Raw genomic sequence first — 7,928 nt, forward strand, 5'->3', positions numbered from 1 at the left:
CCTTATGTGCCCATCCCCCCATGATGTGAATCACACCTGGCACTCACAAACACACACACACACACACACACACACACACACACAGAACCATTTGATACATTTCCCGCTCTTATGTGCCCATCCCCCCACATGGATCACACCTGGCTCACGCAATACGTTCAGTGTCTATTCTTTTTATATTTACAGCAGTTGTTCATGTGTACCAGTAGTCTGATACAATATGTACAGTTTGAAAGGGTGTTAAATGAAATGTGGTGATGATTAATGGTTTTTGTGTTAATGTAACAGCAGTTAAAACAGGACCGGTCCAATTTGACCGCGAACACCAAAGTAAGTGGGGGGGACGGGGACGAAGACAACAGGAGGGTTAAAAACCTCTAAAAGTGTATTTGTTATGATTTCTCTCCACTTTAGGAAGACGTGTGTACACATCCCAAACTCTCAAATTGACCAGAGCATGAAAAAATGATGTCTGTCATATTTTACATTGAAATTCAGAGCAGCAAGATGTATTCACAGCGCAAACAGACGAGCGAGAAACACACACTGTTGACGGCAAAGTAAACCGAATCAAGTGAAGCTCATCACATGTCAAACACACTGCTCTGGATTACCCACAATCCTCCCTCTGAGCAGGAAGGACTTTTTAATGACAGCATGCTTGTGGATCATCCATGTTTGTTTGTGGACTGATCAGAGGAACATGTCTAGACCAGTATGTGCTGCAGTATTTTTGTCCTGGTGTTTACGTATTTCAGCGAGTTAAGAATGGAGTTAAATGGATTCTCTCTCTAACACACTTTGTATTTCTTTCTCCACTTATCCACAGTATCGCCTGCAGCCACTCATCTGAGAACAGAGAGGGAGAGAATGAGGGAATGAGTTCCAAAGTGGAGGAGGAGGAGGAGGAGGAGGAGGAGGAGGAGGAGGAGGAGAAGGAGGAACAAGTGTTTGTGCCAGGAGATGCCACGAGCCTTTGAATATAAGAGCAGGTTCATTTTAAATGTTCTTTTAGTCTTTATTATTTACCTACCTATATATTGTTTTATTTATTTTATAGGTCTTAAAGGATTTTATCTTATTGTATTAATCTAACATGCTTCAATAGCAATATTTTTTTTTTTTCATTTCTTTCACCTAGAATTATGGCATTTTTATTTATCTTTTTATTTTTATTTCTGTTGTACCTATATGCTCACTTTGTTTTATGGGATTTTATATGTTATATTGTTGCATCGACTCAGGTGTCTTGTGTCTTATCTGTCAGAGAGAAACCATTATTTATTTTATTTGTATTATCACACCTTTCACCTCCTTGTGTCTGTTAACCTGATCAAATGTTATATTTTGCTGCGTGTACCTTTTAAAGTTCTTGTTGCTTATTTTGTGATGTGTCATTTTGTAAAGCACTTTGAGCTGCATGTGTATGTGAAAAGTGCTGTATAAATAAAGCTTTATTATGATTATTTATGGGGTGTTCTTAAACGCTGTTTCTGTTTCTATTCTTGTGTGTTGTTTGCAGACTGTCAGACACTGAGCTGAGGGGTCACAGCCGGGTCAAGAGACATTTTAATCAGGCGTTCACACAGAGGCAGAGGTAGAGAGTCAAACATCTGCCAGCAGGCATCCAGCTCTACTGACTGGAATCACAATCAGCAAAGTGCTCTGAAGAATTTAATAATTGCTTCGGTTCAAACTCTATTTGAACTTCCTTGAAATAAAAGAAAATGGCGATTTAAAAAAAAATCTAATTTAAGGCATAGAAAGTTATATAAACTAAACTGTGAATAAATTAAATAATAAAAACCTGCAGAATATAGCTAAGAATGAAAGTAGTGCAGTTTATAAGTGCTGCTGAATTGTAGATTATTGACTCAGTGTTCGGAGAATAAAAGTACATTTTTAAAAATATCTCTTTAAAAACAAGTATTGTACTCACTACAGGTGAAGAGGGCAAAACATAAGATTAATAGAATCACCTGAAACTTCTCCAGTTGATTGTCTACGTTAAAAATCCATTGCCAGCACGCGGATATCCATCTCTACTGACAGGAATCAGAATCAGAAAAGTGCTCTGAAGCAGGCGTCCAATCATCTTGCAGTGCTGTGCTGCCCCCTACAGGAGGAAACAGGAAGTGGAGAGGACGCGTTCATAATAAGGCCTTTACAGTTTTTTTCAGTTGCTAACACACAACAATCTTACATAAAGCCTAATTATTTAAAGTCACACTCAAATCGCAAAACCTGAGCTCAAATCTAAAAAAAAACTCTAAACACATGTTCAGCTCTGCACCCAATTTGCAATTCAAACGTGGCACTTTTTGCAAAAACACTGCACAAGGGTCTCAGGGGCTGAAGCACCCCTCAGGATTGCCAAAGCACCCCCTAAGCACCCCCAAGAAATATGTTTTAAAAAAAAAAAAATTATTATTATTATTTTTATTAAATTAAATTAGAAAAAGTATTGATTATATCAATGCAAATGTGAAACAAACTAATTTTTTACCAAAAACATAAAGCCAACACAGGTGATATGATTAGGCCAATGGCCAGCACCCATTAGATTTTTGACCTACCCATAGGCTAAATTACTTTGTGACACTTGAGTGACTTCCTGTTAGCTAGAGGGCCAAAATATTTGCTAACAGCAAAGTGAAAAATTGATCGTTTTTTTGTCCTTAAACGTCCACGTGTTGACAGTCAATCAAAACCACCTGAAAGCAAGAGGGATTCTGCACATAATAGGCCTCGTGAGTACAAGTAGCTTACTTCTGGGTCTCTATGTTTCATTCAAGCTCTGCTCTGTGTGTGTGTGGCACAACCCATTTTGTGTGCGTGCGCGAGCGAGCGAGCGAGAGAGCTCGCGCTCCGGTGGGTATGGTATCTACCGGAGATCGTTGTGGTTAGCATCTGGTGCTAGCCAGCTAAGCTAACGGATATAAGGAGCTTTTTCAACAACAAGGTGGAGGGTGAAGATAAAAGTCTGTAAATTATCTGACAAATATTAGACTATTGAAGGGTTAAATTACAGCTAACACAATATAAAAATAAGATATTATTTACATTTAGTGTGCAAGAATGGCATATTAAATTAAAGATATGAATGTAAAAGTAATCAGTTTCATTGTTTATCTCTGAAATTAAGTACATACATTTCTAGTATGTGGCAGTAACACTAACCATGAATGTTCAATACACATAAAAACTTTCTGAATTAACTTCACAATAAAATATGTTTTTTAATGCACTGAATGGTGTGTTTATTCTCTGATAGATACCTTCCTATTCTCAAGCTACCCTGCAGTATACAAAGTCATTCAAACTAGCTGCACCTATACCAGCTTTGAGAACACTTTCATGATCAATCATTATAAAACACATCATATATATTATTCTGAAATGGACCAATCTGCACCTTGACTACTTTTACTGTCGCTACTTTCACTATATTTTGATGATAATACTTTTCTACTTTTACTTGAGGAACATTTTGAATGCAGGACTTTTACTGAAACAGAGTATTCCTGCACTCTGGTACTTCTACTTTTACTCAAGTAAAAGATCTGAGTACTTCTACTTTTACTCAAGAACAAGATCTGAGTACTTCTACTTTTACTCAAGAACAAGATCTGAGTACTTCTACTTTTACTCAAGAACAAGATCTGAGTACTTCTACTTTTACTCAAGAACAAGATCTGAGTACTTCTACTTTTACTCAAGAACAAGATCTGAGTACTTCTACTTTTGCTCAAGAACAAGATCTGAGTACTTCTACTTTTACTTGAGGAACATTTTGAATGCAGGACTTTTACTGTTACAGAGTATTCCTACACTCTGGTACTTCTACTTTTACTGAAGTACAATATCTGAGTACTTCTACTAACTCAAGTACAAGATCTGTGTACTTCTACTTTTACTCAAGTACAAGATCTGAGTACTTCTACTATTACTCAAGTACAACACCTGAATACTTCTACTTTTACTCAAGTACAATATCTGAATACTTCTCCTTTTACTCAAGTACAAGATCTGTGTACTTCTACTTTTACTCAAGTACAAGATCTGAGTACTTCTACTTTTACTCAAGTACAATATCTGAATACTTCTCCTTTTACTCAAGTACAAGATCTGTGTACTGCTACTTTTACTCAAGTACAAGATCTGAGTACTTCTACTTTTACTCAAGTAAGATCTGAGTACTTCTACTTTTACTCAAGTAAGATCTGAGTACTTCTACTTTTACTCAATTACAAGTACTTCTCCCACCTCTGGATAGATACTACATATTAAGTAAACCATGTAACTAGCTTTCAACGTGGATTTTAAAACTGACTTGTTCTCAATCTCACACATTTGCTGAACTTCCACTCAGAACTCAAATCTAATGCTCAACCTGAGTCACATGAGGTTGTGTTTGCAGGCCTTTCTACTCGCTTTAATGCAGTTTGATAATAAGACACAAGGTGGCAGTGCTGCACAGGTGAGGAAAGGATCATGCCTGGCTGCAAGTGAACATTTTACAACAGGATTAGATCACATCTTAACACCTCAGCAGACCGAGACTAATGTGGGATTTGACTCGTGATACAAACAGACATATATCTCAGAATTTGGTCTATGTAAAATTCATAATAAATTATAAAATAAACATGATATATATATATATTCTATCGTACAATATGCACATTTTTACCTGAACTTCTGATGTTGTTATAAAACTTGTATTAATATTATTTATGTATATTTTGTATTTGACATTTTACTACAAATATCTTAATGTTATCTATGTGTATATGAATCTTTAAAATGTATTTTCTTTCTTTGACAATAATGATTATTATTATCTTTAGATATTTTTACTCTAACCGTTTTTACATTTATATAAAAACATATTTATTTTATTTTATCTTTTTATAGCACATACTTTCTTCAACTTTGTATTTTTATATAATTTATCTACTATTTGTATATATTTATATATTTTTGTCTTTAGCTTTGAGTTATTTCCTCCTCAAATGGAGCTACTGTCACAAAACCCAATTTCCCACCAGGATCAATTAGTTATTCACTGTGAGTCTCCCTCTCCCTCACTCTCTCACACACACACACACACACACACACACACACACACACACACACACACACACACACACACACACACACACACACACACACACACACACACACACACACACACACACACACACACACACATTTATGAGTCTCTCTCCATGTAAACACAGTAATGGTACACACACACACACACACACACACACACACACTCTGTGAGTCTCATGTAAACACAGTAATGGTACACACACACACACACACACACACACACACACACACACACACACACTGTGAGTCTCTCATGTAAACACAGTAATGGTGCACACACACACACTGTGAGTGTCTCTCAATGTAAACACAGTGATGGTGCGCGCACACACACACACACACACACACACACACACACACACACACACACACACACACACAGACACACACACACACACTCTCTGTGAGTCTCTCTCATGTAAACACAGTGATGGTGCAAACACACACACACACACACACACACACACACACACACACACACACACTCTGAGTCTCTCTCATGTAAACACAGTGATGGTGCACACACACACACACACACACACACACACACACACACACACACACACACACACACACACACACACACACTCTGTGAGTCTCTCATCAAACCCTGAGCTGGGCTGTAAAAATTTCTCTGAGCTTTCAAGGATGTTCCCATTGTGGCAGGATGAAGGGAGGCAGGAATCTAACCGGAGGAGCATCGGGAGGAAACTGTGCAGCCGTGAACAGAGAGGCGAGTCACTTTCCCTGGTTTCCATAGCAACATACCTGCTCTCTTCACTCCAGCATCTTCACCGAGCTCGGAGACAGAAGTCTGTTCGATGTGGAAGAAGCAGGAGAGAGAGACACACACACACATACACACAAACCAGCACAGCATGATGCATAACTCACATTCGAAACAAGCCCTCCGCAGCCTACAATTTGACAGAAACCACTCAAACTAACCACATGAGTGGGTGGACCTGGAATCCAAAAAGACAAAGGTTACCTCCACCCATAGTGTTCACACATCAACAGGAATTGTTGTAAAAAATCAGGCAGCATAACTACATGTTTTTGTAACAATTAAAATGTTATATCCTCTGAAAACTCATTATACACACTCAAGGTTTAAAGGGGCCCTATTTTCCTCATTTCAGATCCATATCAGTATGTAGTGTCTCTACTTTAAAGAGTCCTCTCCTGCTGATGTTCAGGTGTATATCAGTATGTAGTGTCTCTACTTTAAAGAGTCCTCTCCTGCTGATGTTCAGGTGTATATCAGTATGTAGTGTCTCTACTTTAAAGAGTCCTCTCCTGCAGATGTTCAGGTGTATATCAGTATGTAGTGTCTCTACTTTAAAGAGTCCTCTCCTGCTGATGTTCAGGTGTAGATCAGTATGTAGTGTCTCTACTTTAAAGAGTCCTCTCCTGCTGATGTTCAGGTGTATATCAGTATGTAGTGTCTCTACTTTAAAGAGTCCTCTCCTGCTGATGTTCAGGTGTATATCAGTATGTAGTGTCTCTACATGTCTCCATGCTTTAATGTTCAAAAAGCTCTTTATTTCTCTCATACTGCCTATGCTGCAGCACCTCTTTTCCCCCTCTGTCTGAAACCAGAGCCCAGTCTGCTCTGATTGGTTAGCTGTAGGGATTGGTCAACCACTAAGAGGATGTCAAACTCCTTAGCCTATCACGTACAATGTGTTGGAGCACTAGCCAATGGCAGCGGGAGTGTTAAATATGGATGTCACTATGTTTAGGAAGTAAACAAAAGAGTCCAATGGAGGCGTTTCAGGCGAGGGGGGGGGGAGAGAAACTCCCTCTGGAGGGGGGAACACTTGAACACCATTTACATGCACAAAGACCAATAAAACACACTACAGGGAGGGGGGAAAGCATAATGTGGCCTGTGTGGTCCTGAACATGGTATTCACCAGTCCATTCAGACTTGTGAATAAATAGCATCCATATGAACCTGGCGTATTTCCTGCTTTGAGTCTGGTGTCCTACTTAAAGAGGATTTGAGTTTGGAGGAAATGTATAAACGTGCTGCAGGTTCATCAGGCGGGCGAATGGATGAGCTGAGGTTTGGACCACACACTCCCGCCACCATGTAACAGTTAGCATGTTGGAAAACATTACTGTGTCACCAAGTCTGGGAGTAAAAAGTGCATCCATTGAGTCTAATCCCCTCACATCTGCAGCGTATTGACTTAGTCCTACTGTGCTGCAATGACTACCTAACAGAAAGACTATACATTATCACAGTAATAATTCTGTCTGGATGGCTAGGGGTGGAATTTCCTCCAGCATCGGTGTGTGAGTGTGTGTGAATGTTAGCTTCCCTAGAGAAAGTGCCACTGCTCTGAAGTGTGAATGGGTGAATGACACGTAGTGTGTAAAGCGCTTTGAGGTCGAAAAAGACCTGATAAAGCGTTATTTAAGCACAGTAAATGAACCATTTGTGACGAATATTTAAATAGTTTTGATACTCCAAACAAAAATGTAAACACACCTACCAGTGTAAGGTCATGTATGCACTGAAATGCATCTGTAATGTATTGTCTTTTTTTCAAATGCATGCACATTTACTCAAAGCCAGAAACGTGTTTTGCTCCGATTGTAGACCTTTAGAGCCTTGAGTAAGTGTGCAGTCATACCCTCATTCTTTATTGATGCTGTTTTTCTGACAGCCTTGAATCTTCGAGACATAAACAACCAGCTTTATCAAAGACAGGACACACGTCTTCAGTTATTTCACTCTTATTTAAGTGAAAATCTCATTTGAAAACCACAAAATAAATAAGGGATTAATAAACAGAGGT

Source organism: Notothenia rossii, assembly GCF_949606895.1.
Source record: "Notothenia rossii genome assembly, chromosome: 5".
Taxonomy (NCBI): domain Eukaryota; kingdom Metazoa; phylum Chordata; class Actinopteri; order Perciformes; family Nototheniidae; genus Notothenia; species Notothenia rossii.